Source organism: Argopecten irradians, chromosome 6 (genome assembly GCF_041381155.1).
Source record: "Argopecten irradians isolate NY chromosome 6, Ai_NY, whole genome shotgun sequence".
In the NCBI taxonomy this organism is placed as follows: Eukaryota; Metazoa; Mollusca; class Bivalvia; order Pectinida; family Pectinidae; genus Argopecten; species Argopecten irradians.
Genome location: NC_091139.1, coordinates 12,862,522 through 12,889,487, shown reverse-complemented (window position 1 = coordinate 12,889,487; position 26,966 = coordinate 12,862,522). Strand labels below are relative to the sequence as shown.

Here is a 26,966-nt window from a genome sequence, read left to right as displayed (position 1 = left end):
TATTCTAGCTGTTAATCTATACATACAAGGATATTCCGTCTGTGGTAATAATGAAACATGCAAAACTACCCATTCAGAGCAACAATAGATCTACATTGATACCATCATAATTATATACCTTCTGCATCCACAGATACATTCGCAAATACAATAAATATGTATTAACTTTGTACATAGCAAGTATCATAAGTGTAGATTTATTAAAAAACGTTTTTCAACAAGAAAATATAATTGTCATGATGGATTTAGCGACCAGTAGGTCACCAATACTTATCCAGGTGGTTTGATTTTACGTATGAGAGATATTGTTTGTGTAAGTAATTCATATATCTAAAAGGAGTCTTTGTTATAAATATTTATCAATTCAATATAATTAGATGAGAAAGTCTTTCTTTTGGAGCTTCACATGTATGACTGCATGTCATTTGGGTTATCAATCCCCAAAGATATACAGAAAAAATATCCTGTCACTTAAATACCACCGTTTGAAGCCAGACCTCTTGTATTTGTCTGTTTCCAATGATGGATTACTTTTAAAGTCTGAAGTAACAAAATTAAGAAGAACATTATCTGTTCTGGCTGCTTCAGAAGAGAGCAGTCAGAAGTTTAACACTACAAGAATTTAATGTTTCAAATCAAGTAAGCGGCTGCCCTATTAGTAAACGATTTTTTTTTGATAAACTCAATCGTTTTATTACACAACTCCAGCTCACAACTCTACCTCCAAAATTGGAATTAGATTACTTGAAAGTTATGCAAAAATCATTAATATTTTTTTTTCATATTTTTATTAAGTTACATTTACAAGTGCATTTAAATGGACATTTAGTGAGCGGCGAACATAATCACGAAACAAAAGTATGGCATTCAATCTTTATTTACTCTACATTATTATGCAAAAGCATACGAGAAATATTTGCCAAAACATCCCCCAATCTCTTTTTTAACCCCCCCCACCCCCCCCCCCCCCCCCCCCCCCCCCCATTCTGATTAATATTGTTTCCCATGGATCTGAACTCACTGGTATTTCTTTTTACAGGCCTTCTGTGTATACAAGTATTTTTATCAGTAACCAGTGAACATACAAACTATTAACACTGTTCTTAATTCGTTGGTAATTGTAAAAAACCAACTAATTAACCGAAATAGGAGGATGAAACATTATACAGTTGTTTCATGCCTTTTCATGCAGCCAACAGTCAAAAAAACTCTTTCCCGAGGTTGCTGGGACCAACCCGATGGACAGTTTCCCGAGGCCGGAGGTTTTGTTACCAGAACCGCAATCTTAAACTTATCACTGAGCTTCTTTTGAGAAAGACTTTCGCCGAAAGAATACCGGTGTTTATGATGCTATCATTTAACTGAGACGTCAACAATAAACGCACACAAACGTTCCGCCCCCGTCAACAGTCAAATTATTGACCGGTCAATATGTGAAATTACTTCATTTACATTTATATAGAGAGTCAGGTAACACAATAAAATGTTCCTCGTTGTTTTACATATATTACCTACCTACAGACCTCACAGTGGCAAATATGAGGACTAAGATAAAGAAAGTACATTCTCTGTTTTGACGGTTTTCTGCTCTTCGCCATATTTACATTTGATATGGACCTAATCGCTACAAGGAAGTACTTTTTTGTTTCCATATATTGGTACGGGGACAAAGAGATGAATCATTGGTAAGAGCTGTGTCTGGTGGTTATACATTAAAAGTTATGTAGATTATATATACAGGTATATTCCTGCAGGTCACTGCGGAAGGCCTTAATTTAGTCTGCATGTTATGCTTACACTGCTTAATCTTTTTGACATTGAAGGTCGTGGTGTTTTCTACAGAGTACAATCATGGTCAGCCATTCTCATTAGACGTCGTTGTATATAATAATAAGTACATAAAAAACAAGACAAATGACACTATTTAAACTTCATAATGTGTAGGAGCGTGTCAGAATGACTTGTTTCATAGTGTTGAATATTGGGTCCTTGTCCCTCTTTGTAAAACCGTTGGTTTATCACGCAGTAGATCCAGGTTCGATTGCCAAACGGATTTTGTTGAATCTGTTTACATTGTTATCCCCAGTAAAGTTTTGTCGTTGGGAGAATAATACACATTCCTGTATCTCTTTCTTATTGCATAACAACCATTTCATACACGTTGGGAGGTTCTACGTCACCGCGGTCAATAGTCGTATACCCAGTGTCAAGGCCGGACTGGTCTGCAAGAAAAACCATGCAAAAAGGTTCAGATAATTGGGTTAAATCACAGGTGATGAATGCCGCTAAATTCAGGCTAATTTTACGCTCACTACAGCATGCATGTACATTGCATGTTCACAAAGAAAAAAAAAAATTGTAAAGTAAAAAGAAGTTATTTTTTTCAAAATTACAAGGGAATCCGTTTTAAAGTATGTATATATTAATATGTTACAGAATTTTGTAATCACTTATTAAACATGGTTTTATCATCTAGAGTTAATGCAAACAATGCTGGTTCGTTTTGCCTACCTGTAGTTTTATTGGGCGATTTCTTTTTTCTTTGTCCTTGTGTCTGTCAAGAGGAATAAAGGTTTTCTGTATATACATATGTACACGAGTTTATCAATATCAACATGTTGGTTTTTTATGGAGGTATACAGGAGTCTATGTCTCACATATTTAAACGGAAACGTATAAAAAATTATGTAAGATTTTTCAGCAAATATCTCTACTTACTTCTACATATTAATACCAATATTACCACAAATTGGTTTAAATGAGACGCTTAAATGTTGTAAAAATACTATAAACAAAATAACCAAAATATAATATGATAAATGTATATCATGTCTATCATTCTTGGTTGATATGTAGGTAAATATATTACAGGAATCGGTATGTAAAGCATTGGATGAAAGAGCATGTGACTATTCATAAACAATGATATGAATAAAATATGTGATATATAGGAATTCAATGCAAAAGGAACTTTCCTTAACTTCGGTAATGCTTGGATATGGGGACTTTTAAGTTCAGGAACTTGAACTTACACTAGTAATGGACGGACTTTGGGAAATTGATCTGATTAATATCATTCATAGATAATGCAAAACAAAAATACCATCATAAACCGAAGTTAAATACTTACCGAAGCCAACAGATACATATAATTGTGGCGATCAATGCGGCAGCGAGTAGTCCACAGACAACAGCTAGCACGGCTATTATAATGACGCTAGAATCAACTGTAATACAGCAAATGTGAAATTTAAAATAGTATATTATAATTTAAAATTAAAGTTATCAGGAATAATATATCAGAAGTATTTGGATTCGACAAACGAATGCAAACGAATATGAATAATTAAGTACTGATACAATTTTGGATGTGTATAACATATCGACAACCAAAGCCATCATTTTAATTTTACTCAAAGCCCTCACCTGATGACTGCTCAACGTTGGATGTACCTGTAATGTATAATATGCACTATTAATAGAACATGGACGCACATGTATTTTTTCTATGCCATAGCACAAAAACATGAGTGAATATTATAAGACTCTTTCAGATATGGATAGGATAGGGATATTCTACCCAAGGTTCCCAAATGTTGTAAAACTCGACAATTGCCGAATGTTTTACAATATCTTATGGTCCCGAGGGTGGAATATCCAATTTCTCATAACTGCATATGAAAGAACATTTTTCTCCCATACCTCGACGTTTTCATGCCATTTTAAAACTATGATATAAGGCACTTTTGAAATTAGTTAGAAAAGAAAGTGACTGCAAGTCAATTATCAACACATTAAAATTTTTCAACATAAATCCTATTATTTACATATTTAAAAGTAACACCAGCCTAGATTCTGAAAAAAAATCCATCTGTCTTGTTATAGAAATGTTGTGAAGAAATATAAAATACAGTGTATAGACATCCACACATGGTCCTAACTTGGGTTAGACATTGTCCATTTTCTTTGTTACAGAGTTGTCAGTAACTATAGACATCTACACATGTACCTACCCTGAGTTGGACATTGTCAATCTTCCTTGTTACAGATGTTGTCAGTTAGTAACTATAGACATCCACACATGTACTAGTACCTACTCTGAGTTAGACATTGTCCATCTTCTTTGTTACAGATGTTGTCAGTAACTATATATATCCACACATGTACCTACCCTGAGTTGGACATTGTCAATCTTCCTTGTTACAGATGTTGTCAGTAATTATAGACATCCACACATGTACCTACTCTGAGTTAGACATTGTCCATCTTCTTTGTTACAGATGTTGTCAGTAACTATATACATCCACACATGTACCTACCCTGAGTTGGACATTGTCAATCTTCCTTGTTACAGATGTTGTCAGTCAGTAACTAGAGACATCCACACATGTACCTACCCTGAGTTAGACATTGTCCATCTTCTTTGTTACAGATGTTGTCAGTAACTATAGACATCCACACTTGTACCTACCCTGAGTTAGACATTGTCCATCTTCCTTGTTACAGATGTTGTCATTAACTATAGACATCCACACATGTACCTACCCTGAGTTAGACATTGTCCATCTTCTTTGTTACAGATGTTGTCAGTAACTATAGACATCCACACATGTACCTACTCTGAGTTAGACATTGTCCATCTTCTTTGTTACAGATGTTGTCAGTAACTATAGACATCCACACATGTACCTACTCTGAGTTAGACATTTTCCATCTTCTTTGTTACAAATGTTGTCAGTAACTATAGACATCAACACACGTACATGTACCTTCCCTTGGTTAGACAGCGTCCATCTTCTTTGTTACAAATGTTATTAGTAACTATAGACATCCACACACGTACCTTCCCTTGGTTAGACAGCGTCCATCTTCTTTGTTACAAATGTTGTTAGTAACTATAGACATCCACACATTTACCTACCCTGGGTTAAACAGCGTCCATCTTCCTTGTTATAGATGTTGTCAGTAACTATAGACATCCACACATGTACCTACTCTGAGTTAGACATTGTCCATCTTCTTTGTTACAGATGTTGTCAGTAATTATAGACATCCACACATGTACCTACTCTGAGTTAGACATTGTCCATCTTCTTTGTTACAGATGTTGTCAGTAACTATAGACATCCACACATGTACCTACCCTGGGTTAGACATTGACCATCTTCCTTTTTACATATGTTGTCATTACAAGAACCTGGACAATCACTGCTACACACCGCTCCGTATTTTCCGGGTAAACAATCTATAAAATATAAATATCTAGTTAATAAAATATATACTTTGATAACAATATTTGGCTTGGTCACCATGTTTATCATTGTGTTCATATGAATATGATTAGCTGAAAAACTTATCTTGGAATTTTCTGATAATTTTTTACAGAAAATTAGCGTATTAGAAATGTCATATTTTAGACGACATATTTTTTTTATGTTTATCAATGAATGTCACTTTACCTAAGCACTGGCCAGTTTGTTGATCACACACACGAAGTCTTTACACGTCACGGGGCATACAGAGGTACATGTAGTTCCATATCTCCCAGTCTTACATCCTTAAAAAGTAAAATGTAAAATACATATTCTTGCTTGTATTCAAGAAAACATAACCAAAAATTGTTGTTTAATATTAAGTGTCAAATATCATTTAGCATTATGTTTTCTTAACCTACCTAACCCGTTATTTGTTTCGTGTCTTTGGGCTTTCCCCCCCCCCCCCCCTTTTTTTAAGAAACATAGAATTTATCTGTAATTAAACAAAATTTGGCATTACTTTGTCGATTGAGTTATGTTAAGCTGTTAATCAATCGTACAAGGATTTATAAGTGAGAAGGATTCATGCTGTCTCTTTACATTACTAAACACCACGCGAGACGGCTATGAATCGGGAATAAAAACCGTTTTTCTCAACAATTACTTGTCTTATCGAGTCAAACGAAACACCAATGTAAAGGTTATTAAATATCACAATGTTTATACTTGCTTTAAAGACGGAAAATTTAGAAGATATGTCTTAAATTTTCGTTAAAAAATACGACAGCTCATGAAGTGACGGCCTCGCTTCAGAAAGTAAGACGGTAACCCTCAGATCAGTAAGCTACATCAAAGACTGCGCCGGCGGATATCAAAGGAAAATCAGTCGTCGCCCAACGTCACGGTCAGTGCACAAACACAAAAGCTCCTATGTTGTACTTCCCCAAAACCCAGTGTGACTTATCCTTCTCATATACGTCCCTTGATCGTACCTACACATCTGGCGTTGTCCATTGTGCATCCGTCCCGACATTTTACAGGACAGTCCTGGTCACAACTAGCACCGATATTTCCCTATAGTACATTCTAAAACAGGTGATATGTAAATAGAAATTATGTATTTAAAAATGTTTGTAGCATTAATTAAATTCACTTTTACGCCGTTTACCAAAAAGTGTAAATGTTCATAAAACCTTGGGGGTGTGAAGTGACACCCATATTGGCATTCACATTATCAGTTATTATATATTTGTATGAGGACTACTACCTATACAGTGTCCAGTGGTCTTGGTGCACACTCTATCCTTACAGTTCACTGAACAAGCCTGGCCACACGACCAGCTGCCATACGTCCCGCAACGCAGTCTTCAAATTTAAAATGTTTATATGCATATATTGTAGTAATATGTAACGAAATGATAAATATGTGGTTAATTATAGTGTTTGTGCACATTATTATTTGTTTATAGTGTCAAAATTATATGAATAAAGAATTTTTCAAATAACAAAATTGCATTAACGTGTAAGAACGCAATTCGACGTATTAAGAAATGTGAAACAAATTGGTTCCATCAACAGAAAAGAATAAACATGGTACAATGGTAAACATGTCAAAGCCTACGAGACACGCTTTGTATATTGTATAACTACTTACCGACACAATACCCGGTGTATTTGATACATAAACCGTTCTGACAGTTTGCAGGACAATCTCGGTCGCATGCAGTACCGAATTTATTAGCAACACACTCTGGAAATACAGAAACAACAACACCTATACATTTAGCATTGACGAATGATTTCAAATATGTGTTCGTAAAAGTCAGTTTTTAAAAAAATGTCATATTTCCCAAAAACATTGAGATATTGTAATACTATGTTAGTTAACTATGGTTGATACGTTCATGCGGAAAACCAAAACAGGAGTAATTAACCAACCAAAAATACAAATGTTTCAACTGAAGTAGTAATACATCAGTCTTGCGAGGACTCAGTTAGAATACAGATGTCAGATCTAGCTCCTAACCATATTTAGATATTTAATGTATTTACTTAACGCAACTAGGCCATGCTTAAACTACAACGGTTCGATGATTATTTGGCGGGAAGTAAATGTAGCACTATGCCGTAAACAAGTCCAGATGTAGTTCAACAACAATTAGTTAAGTGTTTAAGAACCTTTAGAAATCAAGATTCAAAACGACGTTTAGCAAGTAAGAATGAATGGAATAGTTGTTCATATGTAAAAAGATTTGGTATTAATCATCTTTTATACAATTAATAATTTCGAATGTCAAATACTGCCTATTTATTTATAAAAATATCAGAACATCGTATTTGCATATGTCGGCAAAAACCGTTTAACTTTGTGTGGCCTTAATGTAGGTTATTTGATCGTGATAGAAACAGGCCACATATGGAATGTATTTCACAGTTTTGTGTCAAACGTTACAAAACGCTCGTGTCTTTGTGTCCTTAATCAAATGTGGTTTAAGTCTCTCATCAGAATCTACGTCCAAGCCGTTCAGATCAATTTTAAGTCTAACGTAGTTGAATTAATATGAGAAAATACAGTTTTGTAATCCGGATATAGTCTTATTTTAATTGTCAAAATCTTGCTTCTGTCTGTGATATATTTGATTTGTTTCTTGTATTGTTTAAAGTTTGTTAAAAGACGATAGCACATGATAATGTAACTAAAAGTTGCTATTGACTTTATCTCGACTGATCTGTGATATCTTCTATTTATGTTGCATCGTATATTATATATATCTATTATCCACTCTGTAAGTGGACCATATAATTTGTTGAAGTGACGTTATGTCATAACTACCGTAAGACACACATGTAAAAATATTATTGTAACATCACATGTTGCCACAATCAATAAATAATGTCGAAATTTAAAGTTTTCTTTCTATTTCCATTAAAAATGTACATTGTATGTGATAAAAATAACCTTACACCCATGGTTATAAATTATAATTAAAATTATTCATATTTTTCAATTACAAATCTTTTAGCAACAGTTTTGTAGTTTAGTTTATCAAAATAAATAGATAATCAGCATATTACTGAGTTATCTGCCCTTGCGGTAGGTATGAATTGTGACGTCGTGTGTTTGCAAGCGTAATGACATACGATTGGGAGAAAACGACGTAAATTGAGCTCACGAAATGATGACGTCACAATGGATACCTACCCGCAAGGAGGCTAAATATGTAATTTGAAATACGGAATAGGTCCCACATCCATGTATATGGATAAGGATCAGGACATTGGACGGTATGACTGGGACGACTATGGCTACCACCCGTTCTCTGAAGCATGCCGACGAAGACACCAAGCAACATTCCCTACACGGTCACATTATACTGACAACGGGCAAACCAGTCGTCCCACTCCCTGTATGCTGAGCGCTAAGCAGGAGCAGAAACTACCACTTTTAAAGACTTTGGTGTGTCTCGGCCAGGGGACAGAACCCAGAGCTTTTCTCACAGGGGCGAACGCTAAACTCAAGGCCAAAATTGAGGCGGTGCCAAGGGAAGCTTTAGGAAAGATACAGTCAGTTAGGAAGATCCTAAATTTAGTGGCCTTTTACGATCATACAAAAAGGACAGCAGGTACAATTCTAATGCCCTACCTATTTGGTTAATGATGGTGTTTGTGTACATTATTATTTGTTTATATCGTCAAAATTATATGAATAAAGATTTTTTTAAGCAACTAAATTGCATTAACGTGTAAGAATTCGACGTATTAAGGAAATGTGAAACAAATTGGTTCCATCAACAGAAAGAATAAACATGGTACAATGGTAAACATGTCAACGCCTACGAGACACGCTTTGTATATTGTATAACTACTTACCAATACAATACCCGATGTCTTTGTTACACAAACCGTTCTGACAGTTTGCAGGACAATTTTGGTCGCATGCAGTACCGAATTTATTAGCAACACACTCTGGAAATACAGAAACAACAATACCTATACATTTAGCATTGACGAATGATTTCAAATATGTGTTCGTAAAAGTCAGTTTTTAAAAAAAGTCATTTTTCCACAAAAAATATTGAGATATTGTAATACTATGTTAGTTAAATACGGTTGATACGTTCATGCGGAAAACCAAAACAGGAGTAATTAACCAACCAAACGTTCAAATGTTTCAACTGAAGTCGTAATATATCAGTCTTGCGAGGACTCAGTTAGAATACAGATGTCAGATCTAGTCTCCTAACCATATTTAGATATTTAATGTATTTACTTAACGCAACTAGGCCATGCTTAAACTACAACGGTTCGATAATTATTTGGAGGGAAGTAGATGTAGCACTATGCCGTAAACAAGTCCAGATGTAGTTCAACAACAATTAGTTATGTGTTTAAGAACCTTTAGAAATCAAGATTCAAAACGACATTTAGTAAGTAAGAATGAATGGAATAGTTATTCATATGTAAAAAGATTTGGTATTAATCATCTTTTATACAATTAATAATTTCGAATGTCAAATACTGCCTATTTATTTATAAAAATATCAGAACATCGTATTTGCATATGTCGGCAAAAACCGTTTAACTTTGTGTGGCCTTGATGTAGGTTATTTGATCGTGATAGAAACAGGCCACATATGGAATGTATTTCACAGTTTTGTGTCAAACGTTACAAAACGCTCGTGTCTTTGTGTCCTTAATCAAATGTGGTTTAAGTCTCTCATCAGAATCTACGTCCAAGCCGTTCAGATCAATTTTAAGTCTAACGTAGTTGAATTAATATGAGAAAATACAGTTTTGTAATCCGGATATAGTCTTATTTTAATTGTCAAAATCTTGCTTCTGTCTGTGATATATTTGATTTGTTTCTTGTATTGTTTAAAGTTTGTTAAAAGACGATAGCACATGATAATGTAACTAAAAGTTGCTATTGACTTTATCTCGACTGATCTGTGATATCTTCTATTTATGTTGCATCGTATATTATATATCTATTATCCACTCTGTAAGTGGACCATATAATTTGTTGAAGTGACGTTATGTCATAACTACCGTAAGACACACATGTAAAAATATTATTGTAACATCACATGTTGCCACAATCAATAAATAATGTCGAAATTTAAAGTTTTCTTTCTATTCCCATTAAAAAAGTACATTGTATGTGATAAATATAACCTTACACCAATGGTTATAAATCATAATTAAAATTATTCATATTTTTTAATAACAAATCTTTTAGCAACAGTCTTGTAGTTTAGTTTATTAAAATAAATAGATAATCCAAGGGGGCTAAATCTGTAATTTGCTAATACGAAATAAGGTCCACATCCATGTATCTGGATAAGGATCAGGACACTGGACGGTATGACTGGGACGACTATGGCTACCATCCGTTCTCCTTTTAGAAGGGAGGGGGCATCTCATCTATTTACCAGTTCTTACCTGTGCATAATCCGGTGTCCTTAACACACAATCTGTCCTTACAGTTCACCGAACAGTCTAGCTCACAAGTGGTCCCGAACTTCCCATCCGTGCACTCTAAACAAAGCAATAATTAAACATCGCATTCGTTTTTGAAGTACTAAATGGTATCGCAGTGTATATAATCACAATTGATTTGCTTACATTGCAATATCATATTTATTTAAATTTGAGTCAGAACCAAAGCTGGTTCGCTAGAAGATATATAAAGGAATTTGACATTGTAGTTTACGTAGTTTACTGTGCTCTCATTAGCCGTATGATATGTACAGAAAAACATTTTGTGAATATTTAAAATAATAGATACACAAATTTGATTAACCCAATTGTTTGAATCTTGTTTTATGTTTTTTTTTATTATTATTTCATTATGTGAATGAAACATGAAAGGAATTGTAAGTCTCATTTTGTTTGTTTCATGAGGGTACATCTTATACATCTTAATGTACTGTAACAAAAATTAAATCCCATACCTTATCAAACCAAGTTTGTCTATGTTGTAGTGTAAGCAATATAAATGAACAACGCATCATCTTTTTTTGATGATATGACTCACCATTACAGTGCCCTGTGTGTCCATCACACAATCTATGTGTTACTCACCATTACAGTACCCTGTGTTTCCATCACACAATCTATGTGTTACTCACCATTACAGTACCCTGTGTTTCCATCACACAATCTATGTGTTACTCACCATCACAGTACCCTGTGTTCCCATCATACAATCTATGTGTTACTCACCATTACAGTACCCTGTGTTCCCATCACACAATCTATGTGTTACTCACCATTACAGTACCCTGTGTTTCCATCACACAATCTATGTGTTACTCACCATTACAGTACCCTGTGTTTCCATCACACAATCTATGTGTTACTCACCATTACAGTACCCTGTGTTCCCATCAAACAATATATGTGTTACTCACCATTACAGTACCCTGTGTTCCCATCACACAATCTATGTGTTACTCACCATTACAGTACCCTGTGTTCCTATCACACAATCTATCTTTACAGTTAACGGAGCAGTCCATATTACAGCTATCGCCGTACTTCCCATCAACGCATTCTGTTTGAAAATACATGGCTATATCATTTGGTATTCTTATATCATATGTAATGCAAAATTCTCAATTCAGTGCAATACAAGAAGGAACTTTAAGGGTAAATAATATGTGATATGAATTTAAAAGAATTTACAAAGAAATGCGTATTGAATTCTCCAGATTTAAAAAAAAGTATCGGTAAAACTTTTAGTCTATTTTCTATGAGAGGCAAATCAAACTCCTCTCGAAATTGACATTTCTTATCTACCAAGTCAACGTTTTGTGGATAATGACGTCATTGCCATCTATGATGCTTTAATAGGTAGATGTGTAGTGTACACATATATATCATAAGTAAGAGTATAGATAAACTCACCATAACACTGGCCGGTGTCTTTGATACACCCGATATTATTACAGTTAACAGAACAGGTCTGCTCACAGAGGTCGCCGGATGTTCCAGGAATGCAATCTGCAAGATACAGAATCCGTGTATGATTTACTTATTAAGTTACATTAACGAACAGTGAAATATTTAAGATGTCTTATTTAAAAGAACTGCCAAAAAACGGTTATTAGTGAAGGGATAATATCAAAAAAGAAAAAGAAAAACAAAACAAGATATCTAATGCCATCAGTGTACTGATGATATATTGATACCGAAATGGTGAGTGACTCACTAGTATATTTACCTGTGATTATGAAACATTTCATCTCTACAATTTATTGAGCAGTTTATGTAACAGGTATCGCCGTACATTCAAAACATCCTGTTACTTAATATCAATGATAACATGTGCTCAAAAGGCAAAATGTGATTAAATAATAATATCATTTTGGAATGATATATAGTTGCATATTAATTGTGTCAATGCCTTACAAGGGCCTGGACGGTGATACTAAAGTGTAATGTTTATGATGCTAAGCTATTCAACAACGGTATGACATCATTTGATAATCGATCACATTCCATAACATTGACCAGTATCCATCACACAACCGGTACTATCACAGTTTAAAGGGCAATCTTGGTCACACGTTGAAGTAAATTTTCCAGGAAAACATTGTAAGTAAATTGAAGCAATTGACTCGCAATAATATAAACAGATGATATCTTTTTAGAAATCAAGATCGGTTTAAACGAATGCTTTTGCAAAAATCGAAAATCTAAAGTTGTTTACAAAGGTAAACGTAGAAAAGAAGCCATACATGAACTAGGATTGGGATCAATTATCATTTTAACTGATTACCTTAGACTGGAGACTTGATCAACAATAAGTTAAAATATTATCATAATTATGTAAAGTCACTCAACTTAGCACCTACTGATAAAACCTATGCGTATCCATTGATCTGTACTGTATCGACAGAAAGGATTTCACTATATTGATATTCTGCTGTGGTATATCAATGGTAGAAACCAAAAACAATTTACTATAACAAACCATCCATAGTGGTGTGACAAATCAAATGCAAGTAAAGATGTGATGCTCAGAACAACAAAATGGTATTGTTTCATTTAATTGTTTGTTCCTAATAAGTTGGAACTAATAACAGAATAATATGAAATATATTTTGTATACATTAAGACCCTTATTCAAATGCATCTGCAAATTGTATATATTCCAAGTACAAGTCTAGCTTTCCCCCTGTACCCTAGGTTAACAATACCAACCTATACAATGTCCAGAATCTTTACTACACAGTCCGTCTTTACAATCTATGGAGCAGGAGTTCTCACAAACGTCGCCATAATATCCAGGAACGCAATCTGAATAGGATTCGATATGGTAAGCTTGCATCAGATCGAATCTGGTTAATGAATATTGTACACCAAAATATCAAAAGGTGCTTTTACATCAATATTAACATGTTTTAATGATAACTGAAATAGAAGTAGTTGTAAGCATTGATACCTGTCCGCAAATGTCTAATATGGTTAGAATCGGAGTAAAACACTTATAAAAAAGACTGCTTATGGTAATCCGGATATTTTAACCGAAATCATGAAAGCTAACCCCCCCCCCCCCCAGAAAAAAAAAATATATATATACTCATTCCCCACACTATTACATACTTTTAGTACGGTATTCTTTCACACTATATATATAAATCATAAATGCTACTTACAAAGACATGAACCTGTTTTCGGATTACAGTTCCCTCCGTAACAGGTCGCCGGACATACTTGATTACAGTCACCGTCACCGTACATCCCTACTGGACAGCCTAGTTATGGAACATGAATGCCATTTATAGATAGTTTACATTTTAGTAAACTTAAAACAAACAACAATTTATACGGGATTCTTTGTGTGGATGGATCTACAATAGTGAAGATAAAAGCTGAATCAGATAAAGTCAAAATTTGAGTACTCTAAATTCTCGTTTAAATCTTTGCCGTGAAGTTTGCAGCGACAAAAGTGCGAAGAAAAGATTTCCTTAATGGATATTAGCCACTTGTGCATTATGGTAACACATAATTCATAACAATTTTGACATGGCGAATCACTTAACATATCTGTGCGATGGTGTTCTTACGGCTAGCAAATCAATCGATTCTATTTGTAGATAATCTTGCACAATCCTAGTACGATGTGGTCGGACATTGCCATCAACACAGACAAGACATTGAGAACCACTACGTTTCTCGGAAAGTCGTTTCTTTTTATGACCCGTCAGGGTGTCATCAAGAAATGCACATCCAGATTGCAGTAGTTGGAACAGCGAGCCCAGATACTGACTGACTCACTTTAAAACTGCTGTAGTATCGACCTGTTTCTGTTTCTTTCCCTGAACGATGGCAATCACTTAGGGAGCCGATAGCACGATATTTGTAAAATAAACACAGAATGATGGAGTGGTTAACTCCTCTTATTTGTTTTGTTTCTATTCTGAAACATGTAAGCTACTTTAGTATCCCTGATCAACTGTCATTACATATATCATTTGTCCCTTCCAGGATTTCATTTCACAGTTTCTGATTTACACGACGACTGAGATTGTTGTCAAACCGGTCATGTTACTTGACCCTATTGTTTTCATCAATTCATCTTTGTGTGCATGCATTTGAAACATAGCTCACATGCCTTATTAAGGCAATAATTTATGATTTTACCAGTAATTTTTATAAAGTTTCGTCGTTTTTACCGAAAAGATGTTAATGCTACAATGATAAAACTGACGGTCTAATCCCTCAGATGGAAAGTCATTATGACAGGACAGTTGACGATTTAATGTCGTCATTGGTGACGTCACGGTATGTATTAGTGACGTCACATTATGTATTAATGACGTCACGCTATGTATGTCAACTAAAGTCAGATTAACATAACGTCCATGGTTGGGTAGTCTATGTAGTCATAGTAACAGTATACTGCCAGTGTACGTTTATATTGATATACATGGTGGAGCATTATATCTAAAACCGAATGTCGCATGACGGGTATTATTAATTATAATAATGAAATAAATACAACGTCTATTTCTATGAAGATATATGATTACACTCACCATATACAAGTACCTCACAGAGCTCCAATATGGCTTCATCACTATACCAGCTGTACCGCTTCGGGTTGTTTCTATTTTGTACACGGTCACATACCGACCTACATACGGGCACTTGTGTGTAATATTCAACTGTACAGCTGCCTCAGTACTACTGTTGTCCTTGTAACAGAGGATGCCATATTGTGATGAAGAGGTGTTGGAAATGTACAGTTGATACCCAGCTAATCTCATCGGCGAATTAAAGTAGTCTAGAGTGAAATTGATATGTAGTAAGCTTCCATTAATTTGTTTTCACCTAATATAAAGACTACAGTAAGCCGGCTAAGTGACATTGGACTTCAAGTCATGATGTAAATGTCCCATTGGCATGAAAGTACCTTAAGGCATCAGAAACAAAATTATCCAAAGACACACGCAAAATCTAGCTGTTAACCGGAAATATACACACTTTTAAAAATGGCTGTCAATGATAATACACGAGATTTTCATATCTCCTTTTCTAATAAAGCTATATTGACGATATTGGTGTCAAAATGAACGGTTCCGGGCTCAAGGAGTTCAATTTAATTGATTAAAACATTAAACGGATATTTAGGGGAAAATGAGGAAAATATCAAACTTCTATTGTAATAAAGTCACGCATCATCAAAGAGATTGCTCGTGAAATGGTATTGTTTTTTTCAATTTGATCCTTAGGAAGAGTATTTTATATCGAGACTCTATGCTGCTACGAATTCTTTTTTTTCGGATATTAAAGTACATTTTATTACGGGTGCTCTTACTTTCCGTTTTTTTATGCATTATACAAACAAAAGAAAACATCCTTAAAGATCATTACATATTTCCCATTTTAAAGAAACACGACCAAAATAATGTCTTTGGTAATTTTAACTGTACAAATTGAGTGTATGATAAGGAAGAAGAGGAAGCTCAGATATAGAAAGGGCCTCTGTCAAGTTATGGTAAGCATAGGTAATGAATATTAGTTTTCCAAAGCAAGCTTTGATTTATTTTTTGCAGTTTTCCTAACTTAAATTCTTTTTTATAGCGTAACTGGTCATTGAAGCCAAAAATATTGAATGCTTTCCATAAAAGTCGAAAAAATTGAACAACAACGGAAAATGCCGATGTTAAAACCCACTCACTCAAGAGAAAGAATATACCTTTGCTTCCTTTTCACTATAGAAAGAGTAGAGAATAGAAATGCTATTCAAATCCAATTGTAATCCAGTCGTTTAAAAGCGCTATTTACCGGGTAAATAGTCATTCGAACTATTTACCTGAAAATGAGCTATTTACCTGCATTCAAATTTTCGCGGACTTTTGCTTAATCATGAATTTGATTGGATAACGCATTGGGAGTACTTCATTCGGAACCTCTCTGACTGTATCTCACTTCCAACGAAAAAACACAAAGCGCTTAGGTGATCTAGATTTGACGCTGCAGACGACAACTTGTTTACAACATGGTCTCCAGATTCATCAACCTAGACGAGGAATCTCTCGAAAAATTGTTGACCGATAGGGACAGTGGAAATACACAGCAAGTTGTTAAAACAGCAGTTAATATTTTAAAGGACTTCGTACGAGAAAAATCACTGGGCACTATCGATGATATGGAATGTGGAACAAGTGAAAATATCAACGGGTTAAATGTTATAGCATTTTTCTCAACGGTATAATAAAACACTTATTGAATGGGTTTATTCGGGAAATAGCACTTTTATTGTCCCCCTTGACACAACTATTTCCCTCGGCTTCGCCTCGGGAAATAGTTTATGTCTCGGGGGACAATAAAAGTGCTATTTCCCTCATACCCATTCAATAACTGTATAATATAACTTATACGTATCAAACAAAAAAGAATTATGTCTTTGAATACTGAAACCATTAATCTAAGGTTAGATAAACGTCAGGTTCAAATAGGTTTTTGCATCACCTGGTAGCAGTAGATATGACCAAATGAAAGAAACTCTGTTAGATAAAGCTTCCACCCGATCAGTACTATAATATTTAATGACTCGAATCTGAATCCTTCCATCAGTTATCATACATTTAAATCAGCGACATCGCTAAACTATTTCACCTTGAAACAGACTGTATCGAAATATCTTACATGTCCTATGTGTTTGACAGAAAAAACTGAGAATTTATTTGAGCTGTTTGTAGGACCAAGCAAGGGGATCCTGTTGACCAGATGTATTGTCTTGCTGGCGATGTAGAATTAGCCATAGACATCCTGTAATCAAAACGATGCCCATATAATAATTAAAACACTTGTAAGGTCACAAATCCAATATTTATTTTCTAGAAAGCTTTTACTTGATTGGCCAACCCATTCATTCACTTACTGTTTTTTATATATTGTAATATACACATATGCACTCTTTGTAATAAAGTAATAATGTAATAGTTCCCAATTGAATTAAATACTTTGGCACAATTAATTTGACTGATGACTTTCTAGTTCTAAGTATGCCCCTTCCGAAACTTTTATCTGGGAAGACAAATGACTAGTGTCGAATTCTTGCATGCATGAACGGTAATGCCATTTTCCTTATAGCTTCAGTTGCAAGATTGCAGTGTTTACATAAGTAGAAAGTAATTTGATTAAAACAAAAATTAAAAAAAAACTTCTACAACATTGAATATCAAGGAATTTCACAAAAAAGAAGAAGTACATGATAGATTTAGACTAAAAGGATATAAACAGACAATATGATTTTGGGTATATATGGAACTTGACCAGACTCAGGAGGGCTCAGTTGTAATCGCACTCAAAGATAAGAACAGTATTTATATGTTGTTAAATGAAATAGAAAATGAACAAGACAGATGAGGTGATGATAGTCACGTGCCATTACACAAACTCTCAACGAAAACATTGATAATTAAAACAAATTTTTTAAAGCTCATAAAGTAATGCAGAATCTTGGAATTGAGTAGTAGAGAAGCTATCTAATGACCAAAAAGAAGCATTGTTGTTGCACTGGGAACATATTGAGTAAACAATATTATCAAGCAGTATTGTCATGCATGGGTTGTTAGAAGGCAAAAGAAGTGAAAAAAGGCTACCAACAAAAATATAACGATGACCAGCGGAGAACTTAAGAACAGCAGGATGAAGCACGAGAAATGAAAAAAATGACAGCTGCTTGCAACAATGAAACAAGGAAAATAAGCTTTCATAACTGTTGTGTCTTATGTGGCATACAAAGCTGTAAGGAAAAACCGGGTAGTATATCTTTGAATTACCTTATAAATTTTGATAGAGTGTCAATTAATCTATATTACATTTAACAAAAAAAACAACAAAAAAACCCTTACTTTGTTCAAATAATATTTTCCAGACAAGGTGACGGGAGAATAAATATACCTTCTTACCGTCTAGGACTGTATGTTGGACTTAAAAAAAATCTATCTGAATGAGATTTCAGATTCATGTATAAAACTAGTGTCACATTTGGTTGTCATATCAACGTCATAGAGGTACTGAATTGGGCTATTATGAATTAATCATTGTTAGGTTTTCGGAGATCGTCTTCTCAAAAAAAATAACCCTGCTCGAACTTCATGAAAAATGTGGAAACACGAAAATGATAAATGCACAATATAAAATCTAGACTATCGAAATGCATTGGTGTTGGCTGAAAAATTGCTTCGATAACATAATGTAGAGAAACAAGAGACCCATGGGCCCTAACGGTCACCTGAGTTCGGATACAGAATGAAACAAAGACATATAAACAATATATATTGGCCCATCAGGCCCTTGAAGTCAGTCAGTGATTTTATAAATTTGACTTTTAAATCTATAAAGAATATCTGGTTCCATCAAATCTGTGAATGCAGAAGAAAGGCTTTTGAAATTAAGCCATTTTGACCCCTTTTGGCCCCGCCCCTCTGGCCCCTGGGTATCGGCCAGGACCGATATAGCTATGGCGTTAAAATGCTAAAATCAGGCTAAAATCATAACCGAGTTTGACTCATTTCCTATAAAAAATAAGCGAATAATGTTCATAAATGTGTTTTTCCTATATTAACTATAGTAAACTTGACCCCTCTCCCCAGGGGGAAACCTGAGATCCCAGGGCCATGGAATTCACAAAATTTTGTAGAGGGCCTTGAAACCTTTTTATCTATGAGGAGTATGTGATTCTACTACATATGTGAGTGGAGTAAAGAATTTTCGATTTTTTTGTCAAAGCCCCCCCCCCCCCCCCCCCCCCACCCCCCCCCCCCCCCACCACCCCATAGCCCCTGGGGTGGAGGTCATATAATTCATAATTTTAATTAGCTTATTTTTTGAAATTGCTTCAATGGTTCTGGAGACGAAGTCGAAAATCGTTTAAGTTTAAATTGTTTAAGAACACACGACACACGACGCACTACGACGGACAAAATGCGATTAGAATAGGTCACTTGAGACTTCGTCTCAGGTGACAAATGTTATAAGGGTCTCATGCTTTGCACATCTATATATATATTTAGAAATAAAAAACAATCCCATTGGGTGCGTATTAAATTAAACAAATGTTTTGAAGATACTAACAGTAGAATGGCTTGTTTTCAACCAGTTGGTCAGTGACAGCATCATTTTTAGTATATACATAATACCCTCTCTTCCTCCCGTGTTTTTTTTTTAAATAGATATAATGTTTTAATAGAGAATATCCGGACCTGTTACAGTTATAACAATCTGTAGGTCAAAATGAAATAAGATATTATAAGGAAACGATACAAAAACAGATGCCAATTAAGTGAAGGGGATATAGAAAACGTCTTACAGGTATGATGACATGAAAAGCTATATGCCTTAATTCCAGTGTAATTTTGTTTTTATAATATATATATTGCCAAAAAAGGTCCTTCAGATGTTTTGTTAATGTTATGTATATATTGCAAATTAAGATACCAGTCTTCATATGTTTATCAATATGATCATTATTTTTGTAGAATGACTTTTCGAGGGTTAGGGTTCATAAATTCAGTATAGTTTATAATCAGCATCCCAAAAAGCATTACATTAATTTAAATATTCCTACCCCTTATATTCCAACATGGGCTGACAGCTATCTTGAAAAGTGCTAATATTTCGAAAATAAAGCAATATATCACTTGTGTTTTTGGATACTTTCTTTCCTATTGTCGACGGGTACTTGCATATGAAAGGAGACACTTGCATCATAATATGAAGTAAACGGGGTATGTTTGCACTTAAAATGCCTACTATACATACATGTAAAACCGAATTCCATGAAAATGCAATTTCCTTACGTATGCTGTATATTCCAGGGTGCGTATTCACCGTACCATCTGTACCGTGTTTCATTTTATAGTTTTACACGTTCACATACCGATTTAGGACACTGGCATGTCAATATTAACTATCTTAGTGTACAAGAAATTTGTTTACAGATAGCATTTAGATTTCTATATTGTCCTTGCACACCACCAATTACTTTATATAGTGTCAAATATCTGTATAGTATTGTATAAATAATTAAATTGAGTTTTTAAATCAGCTGCTAGTTTCTTATTTTTGATATAACATAATCCATAACGTAAATTCCACACTGTTATTTACCAACACATATGTAAGGTTCCTATATCATCATTACGACGAACAATAACAAAAAATCAAGATCAAACTTACTTTACTTATAGTATAATCAAGATAAACAATATGTGGTTACATAAGTTATTATACAGCAAATAATGGTATGCAATATATACAGTGTCTTACACATCCATACACACATTTACAAATAGGTTTATCTAAGCAGAGATAGTATTGATAGCATTCAAAAGGAAAACAAAACAGAACGGATAGCAAAAATCAACATATAGACTTAATTTGGAACAAACTCTTGATCAACAGATTAATTTTGCAAAACTATCAAAATTGCCAAATATCTCTATAACAATCAGAATGCAGGATTCTCACTTGAGATAAAAGAAATGATATTATTTTGAATAAGGATTTTAAAGAAACCTTGAGATCCACTTGTTTTGTTTCAGAATAATTTCTAGATTTAATGGTATTGTTAGATACACAACTTATTTAATTTGAATTGAAAGTGTGTTGAGATAATTTTGAATACCCAAATTTGTTCCATGCTATTAAGCAATATTTTATTATAAAGGGAAATTATTATAAGGAAAGAAATTATAGTTATAACAAGTGTAAAGTTCATAACAAAATGACTTATAGTCGTCAATAAATGTGACACTTTAGACATAAACAGTCAAGGTAAGAATGTGTCTGACGTGCTTTGAATAATCGACCTACATACAACCCAAATCCCTTTTAAATCAATGAAACGTTATAGCCTTACCTCTGTATATGATCTGGATGCTGTCGATAGTACTGATTTGTCCTAGATCGACACGCCACCAAGCCGTCTTCCAAACAGCACCTTCACGTGTGTGTGAACAACAATCAGATATCATATCAGTCTCTTGACATCCGTCTACAGCGGCATTCGCCAGCCACTTATGATTGTGTTGGTTATTACTCTGTGCAGTTCGCTTAAGCAAGGCTAGATTTCCTGCAATGTACCATTGATGATTGGTACATTATATATAATTAACTTACATTGTTTATATAATAATAATAATAATACTGTAAGAGGTATCTTCATAATTCCAATTGTTCTGAAATCAGAACGATTTTTTAAGTGTTCCAGCAAACTTAATGTAGTGTAAGTATAACTTACTTACTTTTGGAGAAAATCGACTTTTTGTGTTCCTATTTTCCTGATGCAAATATTCACTGTTGTCATACTTGGAAGTTCATTATCACTACGGTGTTTATTCCCTTTGAAAACAAGCGTTCTGACGCCCTTCGCGGGTTAAGTTCATTTTACGAATTAAAGTCAGCAACAGAAGCGGAACAACATCAAGAAACATATGCATTTTCAGCTCTAATATCGACATTAGTCGGGCACAGAACTCGATACCGGATAGTAAGAATTTCTTGTAATAGTTGCAATAGGAAAATATTACGATATCAGTAAATAAATGTTCAATTTCTAAATTTGATGACTTGATCCCGAACATTCCAGTGACGTCACTTTTAGTAGGAGTGAATGAAACGGCAGTCAGTCCCGCCAAACAGTGACGTCACTTACATGTTTCCCACGGTAGTAAAAAGGAGTACAGACTCATTCGGTTTAGTGAATACATCTTTTCTTGATCATTAAAGTAGGGTTCCGCTTTTTCGCGAAATCGTGTAAATAAGAGGCAATTTGATTTCGTTTTGAATACCATCTTCTGTATGTATAATGAAACAGTTGCAGGATAAACAGAATACACGGTCACTATCTACAAACATTCAGATTTATAAGTTTGTTTCGAGAAATCGGAGACTGACATTAGTATTTAATACAAAGTACTCCCAGCCATGAATTATTATCATGGTCACTAATTCGCGTTTTCTTTTAATTATCACATTTTTTTTCAACCTTTTCACTTGAGAACCACATTAATTTCCCTGATAATTGGTGTAGTTATACTCGAAATATTTTATTTTAACTATCAGTCAGTTTTCTATTCAACCATCTTCATGTAATATGACAGCCAATGACATATCAAATATTTACACTAAGTAATCAAACACTTGTACCGATAACATATTTTAAATGGTATCAAAGTGACACAAAGGAAAAATGTCAAATGAAAAGTGTCTGATGATTTTGATAGTTATGATATTTACGTCTGTACATATGATGTTTTGGTCAGCATCTCAATTGATGTGGTAGCATTTAAAATTACCGTGCCGCTGATGATAGCATATTTCTTTGTTTTACATAAATAACCTAAATATTTCGGACTATTGTAGTTGTAATTACTTGTAACACATACCTAGTATGTAACAGCAACAACGTCTGTTAATACAACGTTCCTAAAGTTTATTACACAGCTAAAAACAGAATAGTCCGAAATCGTTCTGTTATAGTGACCGCAGAATCAAACCAAAATAGATTTCTCGAAACCCCTTTTTTGGCACAAGAGATTTCGTAAGAGAGGTGAATGTTCCGGAGCCCTGCTGATTGGGTAATCAGGGGCATCAGTTTCAAATATTTAATGTGTGGGTTGGGAAATACATGTAGATGTAAAATATGTTAAGAAATTTTAAATTTCTGTCAAGTCTGTTTCTGGTGTGTGAAATGACCTTCTTAAAAAAAAATCAGTGGACGAGTGACAAGACTTGAAAACTTCTTTTTAACCTGGATAGATGCAAACGTTAACATTGTCGTCTATGGGAAATCAATTGGTTTTTTGCAGTCTTTATATTAATATAGAGGCTATCGTCAATAAACACGGTAACCATTGACATACATCTTTTTAAACATGTATAATATTTTCTCTCATACCTACATGTGTAATACTGGCTGGTCCAGGGCAATACACTTATGTCGCCTGAAGCTGTATTGCATGGCTACCCATGCAATATACCCTCGTGATGTCATAGCGTCAACAAAATTCTACTTTCCCGGTACAATCTTAACTTTTTTGTTCAGACACAATGTTGTATTTATTTTAAAGATACAAACAATGGAATTTGAGGTGAAAATATCACGCAATTATCATGCATGGAGAAATGATTTGCATTCCCTGATTTTTTTCGAGTTCATTTCAAAATGGCGGAAAGTCGTATTAGTAGTAAAATTGCAAATAAACGTCGAAGTATGAGAAAAAATACTTTTTTATACGTGGATATGAAGGATATGGATATTCTACCCTCGGGATCACAAAATGTTGTAAAACCCTCGGCAAGCCTCGGGTTTTACAACATTCTGTGACTCTCGTGTAGAATATCCCTATCCTTAATATCCACATATGAAAGAGTCTTATAATACAGAATGCGTGTGTACGTAATCAAAACATCCGACAGGAAGTAAATTGGTATCTATATTAAGAAAATAATTCATGATAAGTTTTCTGTTTACAACATGGCTTTGTTTCATTGCTTACTTTCAGATCTGACTGTAGCCATTATGAGGATCAAGCTGAGGAAAAAGACATCTCGGCTGTGTAGGTATCGTCCCTTCGCCATATCCCAATCTAGTATTGATGCTACGAGGAAAGTCAATGAAATCCCGTCTGCGTCTACGGCCTTTAATAGTGTTTAGAGGTTTAAAATGTTATGCATCAGTTGAAATGTATTTCAATACACAACATTTTCTGAATAGGAAAATGTATGCGACAATTTTATACAATAATATGTATCTCTAGTTACATGATTCATTGATTGTCGTTCACTGATTACGCCCTTACGTATAACAGCATTGATATTGGACGAATATCCATAGACGACAAACAGTTTTATCGACACTATAGACAGGACTGATGTTTTTTTTAAATCAACATCGGTTCACATAAAGAACTTGACAAATTAATCAATCCTCCTGATATTTACTAACAAAGCAGGGAAATGGGTACACCAATATTCAAACTATTCAATCTAAAATTAATTTAAACTTTTTATCGCTTGCTTTTCGTAATAAAGATACCAGGTTTGAACAGCATATTCAATCGATGCTAGTCCATATAATGGCATGGTCATTCGACAGAAATGTTTATCAAAAGTATGGTGACACCTATATCCATTTCCAAATCCACAAATATTTTGGGCATTTTCCTTCAGTCTCTATCTATATTTAAGTGTATTTGAATATCCCATTTTACATTTGTCTGGGTGGAAGCAAAATTGCCAAATATCTTACCATTGACTTAATGAAAGAAGCTGAATGCAGTTCATCACGCACAAAACGTAGAAAAGAAGATGGAGCAAGGTAAACCGAATTTGATTATATATTTTCTACTTAATTTGAAAGATATTGGAATCCACACAGTTACTTAATTGATTAGATTTGTTGAAACTTCATCTTATAATGTAGATTCATGCTAGGTGATTTCATTTTCATCAAAACTAAATGCTTTATTGTGTTATTAAAAGTCATCAAAAACAAAATTAAATTAAGCAATCTATACTTTCCCCCTATGAAATCTATTGTCTAATATAGATGTCATAGATTCCAAAGGAATATGATGTAATGCTGACATTAAACATTATTAACTTATGCTTGATGTCTCTGCATTAAAATTGTTTAAGTTTAAGTTAGACCAGTTATCTGTTTATAAATGACGATTCTGCACCTCACAAGGTGGAAAGATCCATGTTGATGGTGATGCAGTTGACGTCGCCATGTCAACATTAGTGATGCACACTAATAGGCATATTTTGAGTTGTCCAGTTATATTAAGTAAACAGTAGACCTTCATTGCATCATTACATATCGTGATGTAACAATAGAAATTAACTGCCAAGTCTTTCACTTTGATCCTTGGTTTAATATATGTAGTAACAAGTGCCAAGTGAAAGTATAGAATTTTTATATTAGACTCTTTATAGAGAGTAGTGGGCACAACGCTACAATTATTTATGATATCAAGCGATTTGCAATATGTTGGCGTTGTTCTATCACAGTCCTTGATGTATTAGTATTACTGTACACATGTACGTGGTTTACATTGACAACACTATATTGGATACCAAGAAGTAGCACTCTCTCACCATGGCGTTGTTGTGGAGTCTGAAAACAGGCTTTAATTACTACTGCACATTTGAAAGGAATGAAGGGGAAACAACCACATGACTTGTGAAGCCATCTGAAAGTGAATGTATTAGTATATCACATTTCAGTCTGTTTTTATGGTTGAAAAAGAGAACTAAATATTTATGTGATTATTTCAACATTATATATACACAAATACATATGTTAATAAAAATAGTGTACATGAATATATGTAACTCAAAAGTTTTACTATGACATCATCATTTGTATCAAGTTTAGATACAGTCTGATGTCACTTCTACAGCTGATTACTGAGAATTTTATTTATCAATATTTCGTAAATGGAAAGAATGTAAGAAGTAAGAATAGATCTGAACACAAGTACAATCTTTCCTAAATCTAGTTTTCAAAATGCCAAAAGACCTCTCCACTATGTATATTGTTTTGGCATGTACATTATTGTAGTTAGTCTCAGCTTGGTTCCGAGGGTTCGAAAATGCGGTCATAAACCATGTTTTCAGAGGATAGCCGGAGTCACCAACAAGCCATCCACCATCAGGTTACATTGCCGATGCGTTCGGCAGGCTCGAGTTGAGTAATATGTAGAATCGTGCGTTGCTCCTAGACAAATTGTGTTTATATTTATAAATCTGAAACCCAAATACATGAATTATTCATGAAACAGGTCATGCTATTTTTATGGAGATGTCGATACACCTTCCATTATACGATGGCCTTGGTTTTCATGATCACCGAACCGTTTCCGTGTGAATCCTATCGGCAATCTCCGTAACTATGGGAGATAACTTTACGCTGTGTATTGTAACGTTGTGTATTGCACATAGCTATGTGTACAGGATTGCCGGTTCTCACATGCTTCACATTTTATACACATACTTTATTTGATTTGGCGTGTGTTAGTTTTACGTCCAATTTACAGCCGGGGTCGTCATGTCATATTACTTCCCAATCTTATTATTATTTGAGTCAGTACACTACGATTGGGAAAGATAGTTAGCCAGTGTCTGGTACAAGCGTTATACGTAGAGCTAGATCTAGCATCGTAATAGTTTATAAACCTC

General features: G+C 34.3%; 1 protein-coding gene and 1 pseudogene across 10 annotated transcripts in view; both read right to left on the bottom strand.

Moving 5' to 3' along the window:
- Nucleotides 1-26,966, bottom strand: part of LOC138325026 (cell death abnormality protein 1-like) — a 314,573-nt gene that overhangs the window by 262,884 nt on the left and 24,723 nt on the right. The window lies entirely within an intron of this gene.
- Nucleotides 1,926-24,362, bottom strand: LOC138326105 (scavenger receptor class F member 1-like; annotated as a pseudogene).